The sequence below is a fragment of the Malus domestica genome, chromosome 05, assembly GCF_042453785.1.
Source record: "Malus domestica chromosome 05, GDT2T_hap1".
Lineage (NCBI taxonomy): Eukaryota > Viridiplantae > Streptophyta > Magnoliopsida > Rosales > Rosaceae > Malus > Malus domestica.
Window position 1 is genome coordinate 22,059,859 of NC_091665.1, and position 20,955 is coordinate 22,080,813.

The 20,955-nt window shown below is 36.5% G+C and overlaps 1 protein-coding gene across 1 annotated transcript in view; it reads right to left on the reverse strand.

Annotated features, from left to right (window-relative positions):
* LOC139196437 (uncharacterized) overlaps positions 1–20,595 on the reverse strand; it is a 37,545-nt gene extending 16,950 nt beyond the window's left edge. Inside the window, exon 1 of the mRNA XM_070822389.1 lies at positions 19,878–20,595. The gene's annotated coding sequence lies outside the window, so the exon portion shown is untranslated. The remainder of the gene's footprint in view (positions 1–19,877) is intronic.
* Positions 20,596–20,955: the final 360 nt, after the last annotated feature.

Here is a 20,955-nt window from a genome sequence, read left to right on the forward strand (position 1 = left end):
AAAGTAAGAGATCTTAGGTTTGAATCTCGTGACTGAAAAATTAAGTAGTCCATTATGTACTTTAACCGAACTTTCATTATCATTAGTGTAAAAATATATTGATGTACTAAAAAAGAAAAAAAATTATACACGACTTTCGTCCTATTTGGGCCAAATCTTACAACGTGGGAGGGCCCATACATGTCTCCATTTCTACAATAGTCGTTGGGCAATGATAAAGCAGATCAGAATAGTTTTTGGGCTCCTTTGCCTCCAATGGTCCATCACTAGATGCTGGCATTTATTTATTGTTTCTTTACATACACAAAATATTTTGCACTAAATAAAGAAATAATTGGATCAATAATCCCTAATTTTTAGTCTAATTGGAGTTTTTGTACGTGAATTGAAAATGTGAGAATGTAATGTACATAGGCAAGCTCCATGAATAAAGATGGATTACTACATAGGGCTCCTTCACTATCATCTTTAGTTTCCCAAAGGTTCACTATCATCTTTATTTCCCTATTTTCGGCCGGACCGGCGCACCTACACGGATTATTAATCATTTTTTGGTTGGATCTGTGGGCGTGTCACCACATGCTCTAGATTGGTCGACGAAGAAAGGATGTGAAAGTGTAACCTATTTTTTTATAGTAGAAATGAATAAAAACTACGCGTTAATTTTCTTTTATTACCGGATCATGCGACTTAGAAGGATTATTGATCATTCTTTGGTTAGATGTGTGGGTGTGCCACCACGTGGTCTAGTTGGTAGATATAAATTGAATGTGAAAATCTCTAATCTATTAAAAAAGAGAGGTCAATTTTGGTGCCTCAAATCTTTTTTGTTCGCAGGAAGAATCAAAGGAAGAGAAGGGACTTCGAACATTTTGGAGACACGTACAACCACATACTAAAAGGAGGCATTTTCATGGGGAGGTAGGTTTCCTTTTGCAATTTGCACCAAGAATAAATTTCTCAAATTTTATCTCACCAAATAAGCTGATTATAAACTACTCTTTTAGAAGTAAGACGTTATCCGTCGCTTCCTTCTCTGTTCATTTGTTTTTGTGTTAAAATTGTTTCTGTGCGAATATGTCAAATTTTAAAGTCCATCAAGGTGCTAAATATTTCGTTAGATTATTCATTTGCAATTTATAGGGTGAAAAAGGGACAGGGGTACGAGAGGAGGGGAGAAAGAGGACAAAAGAATGGTTCTACTACTTTCAATGGTTTGGGTAAAAAAAGAAAGGTTCACTTCACTCACTTTGAAGAAATGTTTCAATGTGCTCGGAATACGGGAAGAGTATACTACGTGTTATTATACAAGTGGTGAAATACTTGTGTTAAAAAAAATTAACAACTTTAAAAATAAACCTTTTCACCACTTATATAATAACATGTGGTGTACCACTTGTGTTTTAGACACAATGAAAAATGTCTCCTCACTTTAATTGAACTTTTCATATTTTCAATTTTCTTTTGCTATATCCATAGACTATGTGTTTCTGATTAAGAAAATGTGTCTCTTTTGTAGAGCATGTTGTGTGGAAACACAGTAGCGGGGCTCACTCACACGAGTTAATGTTGCCGTTATCTTTAGCCACTCGGGAGATTAAATGGTAAGGGGTTTTAACAAAAGGCATCGACAAAAGGCCTTGGAGATCAAAAGCATGAAATTAACAAAAATGGTATCAATCATGAGGTAGTGTGTTTGGATTATAACAGAAAGTCCAACTGATTAGTTATCATCGACTCTGCCAATGTGTCTGCTTTTTTTCTTTCTGTAGTGTTTGGAACATTAGGTGGCAGCGACCACATGTATGTCAAGTTAAAAGTCTAGAACACAAATCGAGATTTCATTTTTAGACACCCAAGTATAATTTCATAACACAAAACTAAAGTGACAGTAAAAATCAAAACTAAATTCCCAATTTTTTCCTGATGAAAAAGAGAAAAGAAAACCCTAGAACACCCCACAATCAGAAAGATTTGGCAAAATATATCGACTCACTTAACTAATACCCCGCCCCAAAACAGAAAATAAAATAAAATCCCATCTATATTCATTTCACCACAAGCAAAACCGTACTTGCATCTTCCAAAACAATAAATTGTGGAAATGGACGATGATGAAGTTCTAACCCATCCACCCTATGGTGTTGAAAGTAGGATGGACGAATGCACTGGTTCTGCGGTTATTTTTAAAATTTATAAATTCTGGATAAATTTTGGAAATGGACTTCTTCCGGGGTGAAACAGTTAGACGGTTGAAGCAGTTTCCCATCGAGAATAAATTTGTTTTTAGAAGAAACGAAAGAATTTTATATAAAAGAGAGAATTTACACAAGTGGAAAAGAGTTCCACCTAGAACCGGGAGTAAGTAGCAAGGACCTTTAAGGTAATGCTAATTAAACAATGGTAAGGGTAAACCGTATCATTTAACGACTGCTAACAAATGATAGAGTGTACTAATTGATGTATAGGATTGAGCCAAGTGTACGAAGATTAGAGGTCCAGTTAGTTAGTTAGTTAAGCTTGTATTACTTGGTCATTAAGAAATATATCAAAGAAGTTAGTTTCTCTCTCCTTTTTCTTCTCTAAGATTCTCTCTGATCTCTTGAATCTCAGCACTGGTTAACATGGTATCAATCGCCATGATCACTTAACAAAGCTCTTTCGATCCTTGCATTGCTTTGCTACTGTCATCATCGTCATCATCTCTCTTTTTCTTTGTCTTCCTCTATGATCCTCTACAATTCTTCATTTTCCTCTGCAAATTTATGGATTTCTTCTTCGCTTTCTTGAAAAGATACAATCTCGGTGGTTTCTAAGGTTTTCTATCGACTTTTGCAAATTCTGATCTTGACGAAATGTGGTGATTGCATCACAACTTTAACTCATTCAATCTCTGATTATAGCTCTGATCTTGACTATTTCAACGTCGGTTAATGTCAAACTTGATGATTCCAATTACTTGAATTGGCAATTCCAGATGCAGCTTTTTCTGGAAAGCAATGGCATTCTTGGATTTGTTGATGGTTCAACGCCTCGACCGCCTTAACATTCATCTGCATCGGGTGACTCGGGTACCGATTCTCCTAATTCATCCTCAATTACTGAAACTAATGAGTTTATTGTATGGAAGATGCATGATTGGGCCATTATGCAATTAATTACTGCCACTTTTTCACCTGTTGCTATATCTTGTGCAATTAGAAGTACTAGTTTGAGAGATTTGAGGATTTGATTGAAAGAACAATTCTCAACTGTTTCCAAAACTAGTATCTTTCAAATAAAATCTAATCTTTAAAATATCAAGAAGGGCAGATATTCTGTTTCTCAATATTTGCATAGAATTAAGGAAGCTAAAGACTACTTGTCTGCCCCTGGGGTATACTTTCTTGATGAAGATATTGTTATTCTTTCCTTAAATGGGTTACCTCCTGAATGCAATACATTTCAAAAAATGATTAGAGGTCGTGAAAGTGTCATCACTCTCAAGGAATTTCGATCTCAGTAGCTTGCTGAAGATATCATTGTTGAAAATTCTATAACTGCCCCATTACTTACTGCAATGGTAGTCCAATGGTTCTCGAGGATATAGCCAATCTAATTTTGTCAATGGAGGTTTCAGGTCATATAATAGGAATAAGAATCGAGGTAGAGGAATATATCATAACAACTCGAGGCAGTTTGCACCTAAACAAACATTTTCAATTCAAACTCATGTATTTCCTACACATACTCCAGGTGTACTTGATCATTCTCCAACACAGTACTATGGTGCTCCCAGTGCTCCTCCACTGTCTCCATGCCAATTGTGCAACTCTGAGGGATATATAGCAACATTTTGTCAATCAAAACCCTTTGAGAAATCAACTTGTAACATATGTGGTAGACATAATCACAGTGCATGGTACTGTTTTTACAATGAAAAAGGTCCTAATTTTGTTGGCTTCAATAGTTCTATTCATCAATCTTAGATGATAGGTCTATCAATGCAGTCTTATTCTCCATATCCACATATGGCAACATCACACTCCTATACTCCGTTTCATCAACATCAGTCTCATCCACATGCTCTACATACTGTGATGCCTCAGCCAAATCCCTCGACAGCTCCATTTTCAGCTCAAGTTTGGCTTACCGATTCAGGAGCTACCAACCACATGACTGCTAATATAAGCACTCTATCATTGGCTTCTCCTTATCCAACAAATGAAGGCATTCAAACTGCCAATGGTGAAGGTTTAGAAGTATCTCATATAGGCAGTACTATACTTAAGGCATCTATACATTCAATCAAACTCAATTATGTGCTTTATGTTCCAAAACTGACACAAAACTTATTGTTAGTGCATATAATTTGTTTGGACAACAATTGTTGGCTAATCTGTGATGCATTTTGTTTGTGGATTCAGGACAAAGCCACAGGGAAGATTCTCTACAAAAGAATGTGTAGTAATGGTCTCTATCCAATACCTTTCATTGCTTCTACAACCAACAACTACAAAGCCACTGCATTTATTGGTCAGCTTGCTACCTCCACTCGTTGGCATAAGAGATTAGGACACCCAACAAATAGTATTGTGTCTCTGATGTTAAATAAGTCTAATGTCTCAACCTCTAAGAACTCTATACCTATGATGTGTCACAGTTGCTTGGAAGGCAAGTTCTGCAAACTGCCATTTCAACCTAGTGTTAATAAGTCTGTACAACCATTTACTTGTATTCAGAGTGACCTTTGGGGTCATGCACCTTGTGTTTCTATTGAAGGATATAGTTATTATGTAACCTTCATAGATGAATGTACAAGACACTGTTGGATCTTCCATTTGATTAATAAATCAGATCTGTTTGCTACATTTCAAGCTTTTCATTCATATGTCTACACTCAGTTTTCTACATTTACTAAAGTCTTTCAAAGTGATTGGGGGGGGGGGGGATAGTATATTAGTAAAGCCTTTCAATCATTCTTGGTGGGTAAGGGCATTGAACATCATAAATCATGTCCACATACATCAGAACAAAATGGCCTTGCTGAAAGAAAGCATATGCATATTGTTGAGACAACCATTACCCTATTACAAACAACTAAACTTCCCTCTTCTTTCTAGTTTCATGCCTGTTAAACAACTGCATACCTTATCAACAGAATGCCCTCTCCAATACTATCCAATAAGTCACCCTTTGAACTCTTGTTTGGTCAAGTACATATCATATCGCATCTTCGAGTGTTTGGATGTACATGCTTTTCTTTTCTCAGACCATATTACTCTACCAAATTACAATCCAAAACAACTAAATGTATCTTTTTGGGGTATGCCACCAAGTACAAAGGGTATATTTATTATGAAGTGTCTAAGAAAATGATATATGTTTCAAGACATGTTGTCTTTGATGAAACTGAGTTTCCTTATGAAGACTTATTGATTCACTATAAGTTCAAATGCATCATATCAGAGATACAACAGTCACCTATTCCATTACATGTGGTTACTTCAAATAATGTAGTCACTTCATATCCTTCACCATCACCTATATCTATACCATCAAATATAAACCCTAGTCCTGAATCACCTACCCATTCACCAGTATCACTATCCACAGATTCTTTTTCTTCTACCCCATTACCACCATTACATAACCTTAATACCATTCCTTCACCATCATCAATTACTGGTACATCACATTCATTCTCTCCAATCCCTGCGGTTCATGTTCATGATTCTGAGCATCAAAGTGTCACTCCTGTATTTCATCCAGATTCATTACAAGTGGTGCTAGATATTCCACCACTTAATCTTCATCCAATGCAGACATGGAGTAAGAGTGGTATTGTCAAGAAGAAAGCTCTAAGTGCTTCACTGCAACAATTTCTTACATCTGATATCTCTATGAGTGAGCCTTCATCGTATAAGAAAGCATTTCAAGTTTTAGTTTGGTTACAAGCAATGAAGGAAGAGATTGCAACATTACATCAACAAGGCATGTGGACATTGGTTCCTATGCCACCTGATAAGAACTTGGTAGGATGTAAATGAGTGTTCAAAGTGAAAAAGAACTCTGATGGGTCAGTTGCAAGGCATAAAGCTCGACTGGTAGCAAAGGGGTTTAGCCAAGAATCAGGACTTGACTATAGAGAGACCTTTAGTCCTGTTGTTAAACCAACTACTGTCAGATTGGTATTGGTACTTGCAGCTCATTATGATTGGCATATTAGACAATTTGATGTTAAAAACACATTTTTACATGGCATTTTGTAGGAGGAAGTGTATATCGCTCAACCACCAGGCTTTGAGGATTCAACCAACCCCAATCTAGTTTGCAGACTACATAAATCCTTATATGGTTTAAAATAGGCACCTAGAGCCTGGAATGAACATTTTACAACTTTCTTGCCTCAGTTGGGATTTCAGAATACATACTCGGATTTATCCTTGTTTGTTAAGATAACTGATTCTGCAATTGTAGTGTTTTTGTTATATGTTGATGATATAATTATCACAGGTAGTGACAATGCTGCTGTGCAACAAGTTATTGATTATCTTACAACTGAGTTTGATATCAAAGACCTTGGTTCATTGCATTATTTCTTGGGAATTCAAATTTCCAAGACTGTGTCTAGTTTGTGTGTCTAGTTTGTTCTTGTCTCAGACCAAATATATTAAGGATTTGTTAGAGAAAACTGAGATGCTTGAGTCAAAACTTGTGATACTCATTGTCTATCATACAGTCGCTTATTGAAAGATGATGGAGAGATCTATGGTAATCCTAATTTGTATAGAAGTGTTGTTGGTGCCTTACAATACCTAACATTTACAAGGCCTGATATAGCTTTTTTTGTCCATCAAGTTTCTCAGTTCATGCAACAACCTATGGTGTCCCATTTCATTGCTGTCAAAAGAATACTTCGATATCTCAAGGGAACTATGGACTATGGTATTTCATATCGCAGAGGTGATTTGATGTTAAAATCATTTAGTGATGCTGATTGGGTTGGTGATCCGAATGATCGAGTATCTACAATTGGTATGGTGGTATTTCTTGGCTCTAACCCGATTTCATAGTCTTCAAAGAAGCAATTTATAATGTCTCGATCATCAATTGAAGCTGAATATTGAGCTTTCTCATCTATTTCTGCTGAAATCGATTAGATCAAACGACTCTTAGAGGTTATACATGTACCTTCATCTGGTGTTTCAGTGCTATTTTGTGACAATCTATCAGCAATTGTACTGTCATTCAATCCAGTACAACATCAAAAGACCAAACATGTTGAGATTGATTTGCATTTTGTTCGGGAATGCATAGCTAAAGGACAACTTGATGTACATTTTGTAAGTTCCAAAAAACAGTTTGCAGATATCCTTACAAAAGGGTTAAGTGCATATCTCTTTCACACTGATTGTAACAATCTCATGCTTCAAACGATGCAATGAGCTTGCGGGGGGATGATAGAGTGTAGTAGTTGATGTATAGGATCGAGCCAAGTGTACGAAGATTAGAGGTCCAGTTAATTAGATAGTTAACTTATGCATGCATGTATAAATAGCCTAAGCTTGTATTACTTGGTCATTAAGAAATATATCAAAGAAGTTAGTTTCTATCTCCTTCTTCTTCTCCAAGATTCTCTCTGATCTCTTGAATCTCAACACTGGTTAACAGCAAATCCCTTAGTAGGAAAGAGAGAGGGTAATCTCTAAACTCAACTGAAATTGAAGCCCAAAGAGCTACCCAGTGTCTTACTCTATCCCAAAGCTCCTCTACCCCTACTCCCTTGAAATCTTCAAAAACTCTTTTATTACGCTCCAACCAAATATTCCAGAAAATTGCCAATATCAAAGAGCCCATAAGGCTTTGAATTTAGTACTTAAAAGCTCGAAACAACCCTTTGGAGGGACCTAACACACTTTAGCTTCCTTGAGCATTTTCCACCACCGTTGTATGTTGTACGAACAGTGAAGGAATACATGATTGATGCTTTCCTCCCCAAACATACACAAAACACACCAGTATGGGGAAAAACATGTAAAAGGTATTTGCCTTTGGATTTGATCGCACGTATTAACCTTCCCGAGCACCATTAACCATACAAGAATTTTAACTTTTGAAGGCACTTTTGCATTTTAGATCTGAGAGAAAGGAGGAAAGTGTTGCACATCTTCATTCTTGCATAAGAAAGAGTTATAGGATTTGCATGTGAACATGCCTGATCCTTCTAAGTTCTATCTTCCAATATCTTTTCTAGATTAACTTAGCCGCACAGACTCCATCTTCTGTAGTAAACTAGTTATCTCTGCTATCTTCATTTCACTGAGATTTCTTCTAAAATCAAAATTCCAGCTGACTAGCTGAAGAGAATAAACCACAAAACTGGAAATGCTTTGGTTTTTTTGTCCTTGATAACAAAAATAATCTTGGGAATTTCTTTTTCAACGGTCCGCCCTCCAACCAACCATTATCCCAAAACCTCAACCTTTCCCTATTGCCAACAGTAAATTTGCAAGAGTGTAGAAAAGAAGGAAGACTAGCCAAGATATCTGACCAAAGACTTCGACACGAGCCAAGATATCCCAAGGACTTCGACACGAGCCAAGATATCCCAACCATTTGGCTCTAAACTGTACTTGCTCTTTATCACCTTATGCCAAAGAGAGATTGATTCTAGTGGGAATCTCCACAACCACTTGGCTAGTACTGCTGCATTCCGATTTCTCAAGTTTCCCAAACTTAAGCTTCATTCCTCTTTACTTTAGCTTTAGGTGATTCTTCTTTCCTTCCTCTAACCCTTCCCAAAGAAACCATTTCATTAGCTTTTCCAACCTACCAATGACCTCGCAAGGAGCTTTGAACAAAGACATATAGTAGATTGGCAAGCTTCCCAAGATAGCTTGAATCAAGGTTAATCTTCCACCTCTAGATAAGAACACTTTCTTCCAACCTTGAAGTCTCAGTTCCACCTTCTGTACCACTGGGTTCTAGAACTTAATAGTTCTTGGCCTTCCCCCGAAAGGAAGACCCAGATACCTCATTGGCTAGCTTCCCACTTCACAACCTCAAGAACTTGCTAACCTTGGGAATTTCTCATAATCAGAGTTAATTCTCACCAAGGAACACTTTGCTTTGTTAATCTTCAAATCTGAAACCATGCAAAAATGATGCAGCAATTCTAATAAATTGTTCCAACCCTCCTCTGGCCTTACCAAGAAGAAGATGGTGTCATCCGCGAATTGAAGATGGGAGATCTCTATATTATCTTGCCCAACACACAGCCCTTTGATCAAGTGATTTTCTTGTGCCTTCTCGAACAATCTACTCAACACATCTACTACTAAGGTGAACAGAAAAGGTGACAGTGGGTCTCATTGTCTCAAACCTTTTGAAGCTTTGAATATTCCCCTAGGTCTTTGATTGATCATAACTGAGAAGTTTGCCAAACTTAAACAGCCGAGCACCCATTTCCTCCATCTATACTCGAAGCCTTTTCTAAGTAAGACTTATTCCAAAAATCTCCATTCGACATGGTCATGAGCCTTTTCGAAATTGATCTTAAGGACCAAACCCTTTTTATTCTTCTGCCTCACTTCTTCTACCACCTCATTTGCTATGAGGACTGCATCCAGAATTTGTCTGCCTTTAACAAAGGCTTCTTGAGATGGAGATATTGTACTGCCCATGACCTCATTTAGCCTTGTAGCGAGCACTTTTGCCATAATCTTGTAAAGGCTGGTAACTAAGCTTATAGGCCTGTAGTCCCTTAATTTCACATAATGTGACTTTTTCGGAATTAAGCAAATATAAGTTTCGTTTATCACTGCTTTATAATTCATTTCTCGAAAAATTCCTCCATCACCTTCAAGATATCTTAACTACTTTGAAACATTTGCATAGAGAAACTGTCCAGGCTTGGGGACTTATTTCTTTGGCAGTCAAAGACTGATTTTTGAGCTTCGGTTTCCTCGAACGGCCTTTCAAGCCAAGCTGGCTCAATAACACTTATTGGGCACCAATTAATTCCTTCCAGCCCCCACACCCCTCTTCATTGCTACTGTACAAAGACTAGAAGAAAAAAAAATAATTTCGTTTTCGATCTCTTCTGCCCCATCTACCATTCTGCCATCTTCCGCGTCCAATCTATCTATATAATTTCTCTTCCTTATCCTGCTTGCTATCTTATGGAAAAAGCTAGTGTTACCATCCCTATGTTTAGCCCACTCCACTTTACTTCTCTGCCTCTACTTAACTTCTTCTTTAAACGCTAGGTCTTCCACTAGGAAAAGTAGCTCTTCCCTCTTTCTTTTTGAATCAAAATCTAATCCTTCCCTACTTTCCTTGATGTCAATTTCCTCTAATTTGGCATGAGCTTCCTTGAAATTTCTCTCAATGTCCCTAAATACTTCCTTGCTCCAAGATTTCAACTTCTTTTTGAGAGTTTTCAACTTACTCAAGAATTTGTAACCCTCCCAACCTTCCACTAGCTCAAAATGCCACCATTCTTTGAGATTGTTTTTAAAGTCTGGGTGTTGTAGCCATGAGTTTTCAAACCTAAAAGGGCCTGGCCCCCACTTCACCTTGTTGGTATCTAGTTCGATTGGGCAATGATCAGAGGTTACCCTTACCAGAGCATTTTGTCTTACATGTGGAAATAACTTTTCCCAACCAATAGAGAATAAGAATATGTCTAATCTTCGACAAACTGTTTCTTCTCGAAAATTTGACCAAGTGAACTAAGCATTGTGCATTTCTGGATCTTTGAGTTCAAAATCTTGGATAAACTGGTTAAATATCTTCATACTTCTAGTTGACCTTGTTGGAAATGTGCCCTAAAACCAATCATATGATGATACTTTACGGACATTTCACATGTTAAACTAATCTAGTTTAATATCAAGGGCAAATATTATTGTTTGAGCCGTCTCATATAAATGTTATATGCTTAAACGATAAGTCCAAGGAATATGTGATTGGGAGAATGCAATCTAAAGAAGTTAGATTCATGAGACCATTCTTTCGTATACACATCCTAAACGTTCCTGATCATAGGATTGCCAATTGGGCATTGACAGTCCGTTAAGATCAATACGTGCTGTGTCTTCTCTCAGGGAGAGTGACTAGTCTCGAGTCATTGGTGTGTGTGACATCAAGACAAGTACGTAGGTGCTCAATAGAGAATGAGTTCACTGAACACGATCAACGAAGAGTTCTCATATTCATGTCACATGAGAACTCATGGTTGGGATAATGCAAAGTAGTCATTTGACCTAAGGCATCATAGTTGTCTTGTGGTTAAGTCCTTGATCTTTGATTATGTCAAAAGTCACTCCAAAAGGAGGGTGTCCACGACATAGTTGGGGTTAAGCCACTTAGCTATGGAGGCAAGTGAATGCGCAACAAGGGATCTCTAACCTTCAAACCGTTTGGGGGAGAATACTCTATGATATGATTTAGAATCTCTGGCCAGAGTATGAATGAGATTTAGGAAAGTCGTTCCAAATCACATTCAAGGTAATCATATAAGCACACGAATCACATTGGATAGTAGACATGAATAAACTATCAAACCAAACAATGTGGTCAAGAGTATTGTATTAGAGAAAGACCGTATTGCATTTGTAATCCTAAACTGAATAGGTTCTCTACCTCTTCTGATTAGCTTGGGTAACCATGATATGCTGCTAGGTGTCACTCTTGGTTTGTGGAAGCCCTAAACGTGTATAAACACTAAAGGGAGAATTGAAAGTAAGTTTCAATTCACAATCGATTTGAAAGAGTTTTAATCGCCCACTGCCTCGCTAAAAGGAACCTAATGGATCGTACACCGTGTAAGGTGGAGATTGAAGAAACAATGGAGATGAGTAAGAATAATTAAATGGTTTAATTATTTATGGCAAGGATTAATTAATATGTTAATTAATCAAACGAATAAGTTCGTTAAAGACCTCGGGATAGTTTTGGACCTTAAGGCCCAATGGGCTTCGAACGTCAAGCCCATTGACTTAAGTTGTATGAGAATTTAATGAATAAAGATTCACAAAGGCCCAAAAGCCCAAATCCCTTATGTGGCCGGCCATGTGTGTTGAATTAGGGTTTTTGGTTCTTTAGGTCATTTAAAGAAGTGACTATATAAAGAACTTTATAGCCTAAAATTCATTAAGGGTTTCTTTTAGGAAATTGGAGAGAACACAAAACTCTCATTTTCTCTCTAGGAGGCCGGCCCCCTTGGAGGGATTAACTAGCAATCCCACTCCTCCAAGGTCACTCATTTCTTCTCCAATCTAACCTTGGTGTAGACACTTAGAGGTTCTCAATTTTGGGAACTTGGAGAACCATATTCTTCCATCCAAATCCATGGATCTAAGAAGCAAGGAATGAAGGCCCTCTCCTTGGGTGATTAGCCTTTGCTTATGCAAAGAGGAATCTACAAAGGTATAAATTTCTCAACTCACTTTGATTTGAGTTGAGTCTTGGTTCACCAATCTACTAGGCTTTGAATTTCATGGGTAATGTTTTGTTTTTGAATGCATTCAAGCATGATTCCGCCTTTTAATTGTTAAATGCATGCTATAGGTGTTATTCAAATGAACATGTTTTCACAAAATCATCCTTCAGATATTCCCTCGTTTGACTTCTCATTTTCGAACCTCACCACATTGAAATCTCCTCCCACACATCATCTTGGACCACAAATGCCATAAAGGGTTGCTAATTCTTCCCAGAAATCATGTCTCTCTCTATTTTTGCAAGGGCCATAGACCCCTGTGCGCCACCACTCCAAGCCAATCGAAGCTCTAATTTTGATGGAAACCGAAAATGCTCCTACTAGAGACTCGACTACTAAGATGTGTTTTGTGTTCCAAATCACTGCTATGTCCCTTGATCTTTCTTATGCAGGGGTGAAAACCAAGGTATAAAATATCGATGATATCGGAAATATCGGTAGTCCAAAAACACGGAAATTTCGATGGAAATATCGGGATATTATCAATATCGATAAAAAATGAATAAAAACTACGGAAATTGTAAGAAAAACTTGGAAATTTTTATTGAAACTTTGCAGGGTGTTTATTTAGTCAATTATCTATTAGTTTATCACAAAAAAATTGGAAGGAAATGCATTGCATGATAGATATAACTAATTTAAGTTGATTATATAGCGAGCTGGTAAACATTGTGAGTGTAGAAAATATGTAGTAATTAATGAAAGAAGTTTAAACACACCATAATCATTTATATATAATGAATTAGTACAATATTTTATACTTTATACATTGCATGGTAAGATACATGAGTGACTTAGCAAAGTCTAAAATATCGATGATATCGGAAATATCGGTAGTCCAAAAAAATATCGGTAGTCCAAAAACACAGAAATTTCGATGTAAATATCGGGATATTATTGGTAGTCCAAAATATCGGTAGTCCAAAAACACAGAAATTTAGACCATGGTGAAAACCTACTATTTAAATCTGCTTCCCCACACACTTGCCACTAGCTTTCTGTTTATTAAGGCTGTTTTTATTTCTTGAAAAATTATGATGTTGGGTTGTGCACGACGGAAGTGCTCCTTCAAAATTACCATTTTCCTTCTACTACCCAAACCTTTTATATTCCAGCTAATTATCTTCATTAAATTTGACCGTACCCCTTTTGCTTTTTCTCCTCTCCTCTCTTTCCACCCACACCCCTGAGCTTTTTCCAGGGAATAAGGATTTTTTTTAGTAGCAACAACAAAATTTTCATGTTTGACATAAAATCACTGGATTGGCCTTTGGCCTCCCATTTTTTTGAGACAAGACTGGACCTTTTTCTCTTGCTATATTTTAGCAACTTCTTATTCTCTTTAGTTGCCATGATTTGAACTTGTTCCACTACCTCTGAGTCTCATTTGTTAACCCATAGAGAACCTCCCTTTTCGGGCATCGTGGTCATTTTTTGGCTCCATCAGAAAAGAGATTGTGAAGTGTACCTTCACAACCATCAATAGCATCAAAAGTTACCTTTTCATCTTGTGACAAATCCTGAAGCTTTTATTCTGATTCAGATAGTTGAGACCAATTATCCTCCTTTGCATGCGGGACATGACAAGAGTAATCGAAATCCACAGTTGAACCAAAATTGTTGGCGAAGCTATTATTGATGGCCAATTCCGTCGGCTCTGAGACTGATGGTGAACAACGTGGGTTGTTACCCACAATCTCCTCCATCTCTTCGTCTTGTTCAGATTCGTCATCTAGGAGTTAGAGATTGGATGAACCACTTTCCTTTGGCTTAGCTTTCTTGAGGAGGTACTATTACGACCCAAAGTCTTTTGGAAAGAAATGTTTAAATCTTTTGTCAACAGTAATGGTGTCTCCAAATTTCGCAAGAAATTTCAGATTAAAATGAGTTGGAATGAAGTCCGTTTCCTTATCCAGAATATGAGAAGTGCTCATTGCTATTGGCGTCCAAACTACGTACCTTGGTTCCACTGAAAAAGTTGCATGCTTATTTTCCTTGTCTAAACTTTCCTTTCCTTGTGAGATCAGAACACTTAGCATATTGAATTCTAAAGTTATGGGGCCTTGAGTAGGCTTAAGTGCCAACCCAACTTGAAGCGGTCCAGCAAAAAGTTTGTGTAGGCCAAACCCCACATTCCTTGCAAAGTTAATATTAAAATCCTCCTTGTTAGTGGAAGGCCCACATGCCTCCTAAGCCTTATCTTTATCTTTATAGAACCTACTTTTTAGAAAATTAAAAGACCCAATTAGGATATTACTAAAATGCCTTTTTGGAAAATTAAAATAATACTCGCCACCTGTTGAAGACGTCTCTTCATCCTCCAGAACATGCTTTCCTTCTGGGGAGTTACTCCCAACTTCTGTCAACTTTTCTAATCCTGACAGCATACCTTGCTTCTATCAGAACCTGTAGTGACAGGACATTCAAACTTTCTAATTCATAAACACACACTTGTCCCCGCTATAAGGCCTGGCTATTGTTCTATAGTTGAAATTGTCTTCGTTGGAGAGAAGATTCCGGTCACCTTTTGTGTTTTCAGTTCAGCCATCATGGGACGTTGTGACGCATTTGAGTCAAGAGAATCACCACTATCGACTACCGAAACCTTAGATCTCCTTGCTGGTGAGAGTTGTTTGATTTTAACCCTGAAAACAAAGTTTCCTTCTGCCACATTAATGAACTCTGGAATAAACCTTGTGGTGTTCTGTTTGATTTTTAATTTTGCTTCAAGCAAATCAACAATTATGAGATCAATTTCTACCAGAACGTCGCAGGCGGCGCCGATCTTTTGAAAAAAGTTGTTTGTTCATAGGTGTGGTGGTAAGCCTTCCAGAGTAATCCATCCACCGTAACTAATCAACTTTCGCTCGCCTGATTTGATACTTTCCCACCACCCAGACATCACCACATATGGAACTCACTCATGGAAAGAGTGCCAAGTTGAGCAATCTTTGTTGCTTCCTCGACTTTCTGACAAACAAACAAAGCCTTGTTGCACTAGAAGGGCGAAAGGCAAATTTCCCTACCCAGGAGATTTAGAAGTGAGGCTTCCACCTCTCTCCAAGGTTGATGCACCACTCACCTCTCGCAGACGATTACATTCCCCCAGTTATAGATTTCCAGGGAGGTGTCTTTCTTGGTCCAGCTTTCCTTGATCCATAATTTATCTTTTACGTTTAAAAGTAGAGCCAAATTTGTTGACTTTTGGCCTCCAAGGGCTGCATCTCTATAAGAAACCTGAGGGACAACGCCCGATTAGCTTATCGTGGACTCAGTTATATCCCTCCTCACGTTCCTTATTGACACTTATTGACAGAGATAGACTACTACGAGAATACCCCGCTTTCTTTCCCCCTCGTAGAATTTCAGATAGTAGCTCATCCATTCTTCTCCAGCCGAAAAAAATTAATTCCTTTAGGAACAATGTCATTCCTGACACGCCCATCTCTTTCCGTTTTGGAGAGAACAAGGAAAATCTCATTCTTGTTGTTGAATCTTTCCACCCAAAACTGGTAGTTATGGCCTCTATATTGTCGAAATTTTTTTTGACTGTTATCTATTACCGCCGCCTTTACCTGAGCAATGAGTCAAGATGCACAATCCAAGTCGAAGGAGATCTGGTACCCTCTGAATCTAGTCCTCTCAATTAATCAGATCCTTTCACCAAAAGACTTGTCTTCCACTTGTAAGATGAAGACCTTTTGCTCAACTTTGAAGTCCCTGGATAAAAATTTGTAGCTCACATTCCCATCGGAAGGCCGAGAGATGGGTAGTTCCCTTTCACCTCTCACTCTTGTGCATCTCTCCCTCTCACCTCTCATCTTACGTTAGCTTTTAGTTAGCTTAGAAAAGTTGAGGCATGAAAATTCCTGGAGTTATTTACGGTTACTCCAAGTCTCTTCATTTTTAGTATAATTGTACAAATATTTTGATTTCAATAATGAAATAATTTTTTTTAACATTTTTAACTATTTTTTGTTTATAAGGCTTACCTGACTAAAGTTTCATCGGGTTAAATACATTATATATTTTTTTTCCCGTAAATTTAAACTTTGCCCGAGGAAAATATTTGTAGGCATGTGTCTTTCATTGAGCCTAGTAGGTCAATGCAGTTTTGCATGACAAAATGGTCGTCGATAAATCTGTCGGGCTTAACAATGTTCCCCGATGGATTCTAATTTTCATCGGCATAAATCTTGGTGCGACGGCTTTTGCGTAACAAACAGTACCCATCTAAAAAGATAGTGCTTTATGCAACAAATTCTTTTCATCTAGCAAGGTGTTTTTTGTAGTGCTTGGATCCATCTAAAAAGATATTTTTTTTAGAACAATAGCTGGAAGCGACCACATTGTGTCAAATTAAAAGTCTAGAACACAAATTAAGGCTTCATTTTCATACACCCAAGTACTAATTTCATAACACTAGGAAAAGTGAAAATTTAAAATGAAAACTAAATACCCAATTCTTTCCTCTCCCCTTGACGGCGGATTGTAGTTTTTTTCTCTTCCAGCTTCCTCTTCTCATCGTCATCTTCAAGCTTCTTCAACAGTTTGCCTTAAGAGGGAATCTTCATTTTTGGATTGCCCTTGCGGTTAGAGGCCAGGAATTGAGACAATTTAATCGCCCAAAGATTTCATTGTGTTGAGGTGTATGGCTTGTGGATGGTGTTGGTGAAGGTGAATGGCGGTTGACTGCAGAGGGCAGTGGCTGGTGATTGTTTGGAAGGGGGTGTGGGTGGTGGCTGTGTTGATGATCACGGTGCTGAAAATCAAGAAATTGAGAGCTTTGTTTTGCTTTGCTTTTAGAGATCAAAAAGCGAAATTAATAGAAATGGGTCAGTAACAATCATCAGGTAGTGTATGTTTGGATTACAATAGAAACTCCAACTGATTAGTTATCACCGACTCTGCTACTATTAACCAATCGTCGAAACCATGTTTTACGCAATAATATTTTTTTCGTCTGGCAAGAATTTTTTTTTTTTTTGCAGTGCTTGAATCCATCTAGAAAAACATTTTTTTTAAAAAAAAAAAAAATTTAGTGGCAGTGACCAGAAGATGTCAAATTAAAAGTTTAGAATACAAATCAAGGTTTCATTTTTAGACGCTCAAGTACTAATTTCATAACACAAAAAGAAAGTGATAGTCAAAATCAAAACTAAATTCTCAATTTTTTCCTCATAGAAAAGAGAAGTCGTAGAACACCCCATAATCAGAAAGATTTGGCAAAATACATCGACCCACATAACTAATACCCGCAAAAAAAAAAAAAAAAACAAAAAACAAAAAAACAAAAAAACAAAATCTCATATGTATTCATTTCATCCACAAGCAAAACTGTACCACCATCTTCGACAACAATAAATTGCGGAAATGGATGATGGTGAAGTTCTGTCCCATCCGCCCTATGGTGTTGAGAGTAGGATGGACGAATGACACTGGCTCTGCGGTTATTTTTAGAATATGTAAATTCTAGAAATGGATGTCTTCTAGGATGAAATAGTTGGATAGATGAAGCAGTTTCCATCGAGAATAAATTTGTTTTTCAATTTTATATAATTGTATGAATATTTTGATTTCAATAATGAAATAATTTTTTTTAATTTTTTTTTGTAAAGTATTTTTTTGTTTATAAAGCTCACCCGACTAAAGTTTCATTGGGTTAAATACATTTTATAATTTTTCCCCATAAATTTAAACATTGCTCGAGCAAAATATTTGGTTGGGCATGTGTCTTTTGTCGAGCCTAGTAGGTCAACGCAGTTTTGTGCATCGAAATTGTCGTCGATAAATGTTGCCTGATGGATTCTAATTTTCATCGGGCAAGCCTTGGTGCGATGGCTTATGCACAACAAATAATGCCCGATTGAGTTTCGTCGCCTAAAATTTTAGGCCATGAACTTGTGTTTTATGCAACAAATTTTTTTTGCCTGGCAAGGTGTTTTTTGTAGTGCTTGGATCCAATTACAAAGATATTTTTTAGAGCATTAGGTGGAAGCAAATTTGATATTGCCTCATATGTACCCAAACGAATTACAAGCAAATTTCAAGCTTTACAAGACGAAACCTTAACTAGTCTGAAATAGACATTGTATTTGTATACACCAAATGAATTACAAACAAATTTCAAACTTTACAAGAAGAAGCCTTAAAGCAAGCTTCGGGAAGAGAAGAACAACACTAGATTAAGATTGAATATTCTTGGACCATAGCTAGCTTCCTACTAGCTTATTAGGTACATGGTAGGTTACTTTTGGAATCGATATTGGTGGGCTTGGTAACTTCTTACACGACTCGTTAATCCAACCCGTAACGATACGAAATTAACAAGTTTCAGGTTGACACGATAACGAATCAAGTCGTTATCAGGTAACTCAATAAGCATTTGTTAATATAACGAGCAGGGCTGGTCCTGACATTTTTGAGGCCCGGGGCGACATAAAAAAAAGTGCCCTAACTTCATGTAAGAAAATTATTTATTTTCACATATAAGACATCGATAAAATTATACTTAGAAAAACATTTCAAATTCAATAATTTAGAAACACATAAAGACTAATTTATTTTGTATTGAGAGAGGGAAACAAAAAAACTTAGGGCTTACAAGTAGATAGATGATGAGTTTTGTTTTCCATTTGAACTTTGAATGTGTTTTTGAATAAATCGTGAGGTGTTTTTTTTTTCTTATTTACTAACCTTGTCAATATGGGACTAAAAAATAATGATGTTCTCGAGTCTTTAATTGATATGTATTATTAATGAATGGGCACTAAATTAAACATTTTGATGACACGTCATATAATTTACAAATTTGGTCTACGTATTATTCTTTATTGAAGATTAGACTTGAATTAAAACGAATATTTAAAAATAACAACCCACATAGCTACAAGATAGTAACTAAAAATAAATTAACAACCAAACAAAAATTTGTAAAAATTGAAAAGAATAAACATGCACATAGCATTTCGAACTTAGGACCTCTTGTTAATTTTAAACAACAAAAATCATTGTTTCTAATTAAACTTCTTGATCATTTAACCAAATTTTATAAATTTATACTCTTATAAAAAGAAATTTGTAAAAAATTAAAAGTAAATAAGTACACATGGTGTTTTGAACCCAAGATCTCCTCATTATTTTCAAATGACAAACCACCACTTCTAGTTAAATTTCTTTGTCTTTGAACCAAATTTTATAAATTTATACTCTAATAATTTTGGTGCCCCTAATTGTTTTGGGCCCCGGAAGGTCGCCCTGCCTGCACTGGGCCTGGGCTGCCCCTGATAACGAGTCGGTCATGGTATACATGAGGGTAACTTGAAACACGATAAGAAAATATTAATTTAATAATTTTATACCACTAATAAAATGCTATAATTAAGAGCACTAGGATTTAATCTCACTTTTGTGAGATTAAATCCCTACCATTGAATTATAAATTCCAATTACAACAATAGTACATGTACAAAACCTAATACTCAATCTCAATTCTACCTTCTATTCTATCTCCCAATTTGATTCTATCTTAGCATTCTCTCTGTCTCGCTTGAGTCTTCTTCTTGTTGGAAATTATATATTATAATTAATATTATAATAATTAATTTTTGTATGAATGAAAAATAAAAGTCATGTGTCATAGTTGAATTCAAATTCATTAGTTGTATTTGTTCGTTGGAACTTTAAACAATAGTCATACTATTTCGAAAAGGGTGGCTTGAGTTCTATATAAACTCAAGCATCCCACGTGTCTAATAGAATTAAGAGAAGAGTTTTCTCCAATGTCTTAGTAAAAATCTGAGTCGTGTTTTGAGAGTACGGAATATATGAAGTTCGCTAGAGTCCGAAGATTGAAGTGCTTTGACTTCGGATTATAGATTGTTGAATCCTGGGAGATAGACGCCTACCGAATTACAAGCACAAGAGTAGGGGCAAAATTCTGTCTTTAGGACATTGCATTTATGCAAGCCTCAATCTCTAAGTTTGTTAGTTTTTCTAACTTTGTCTCTAATTATTTATATTAATCTCATACATAAATTGATGTTGTGAATTTCTTTATGATTATTCTTAATGGAATTCTTGTGTTATTTTCATATTTTCTAATATTGCTCTAACACTCCTTCTTGGATTCTGTTACTACCAGAACCCAAAACCTAATTTCCCATTTGGCAAATTGAGGTAATCTATTGTTATGTGATATAGTACTATTGTTTTATTTATTTTTTATAAATTATTTTAATAAACTTCTCATAATTTGAATGGTTTATACTGTTTGGTTTTTTGTACTTAGATTATACTGAAAACGACATCAATATAACTCTTGAAGACAATAGATTAAGCCAAAGTTCCACTACCATTCTCCATGATGACCGATGAAAAATGAAGGATTTTGTAAAAAGAACATGCAAGCTTTGAGTTTTATTGTCAAGGTTTTAACTTCTGAGAAAGGTTCCAGAACCTTGAAAAGA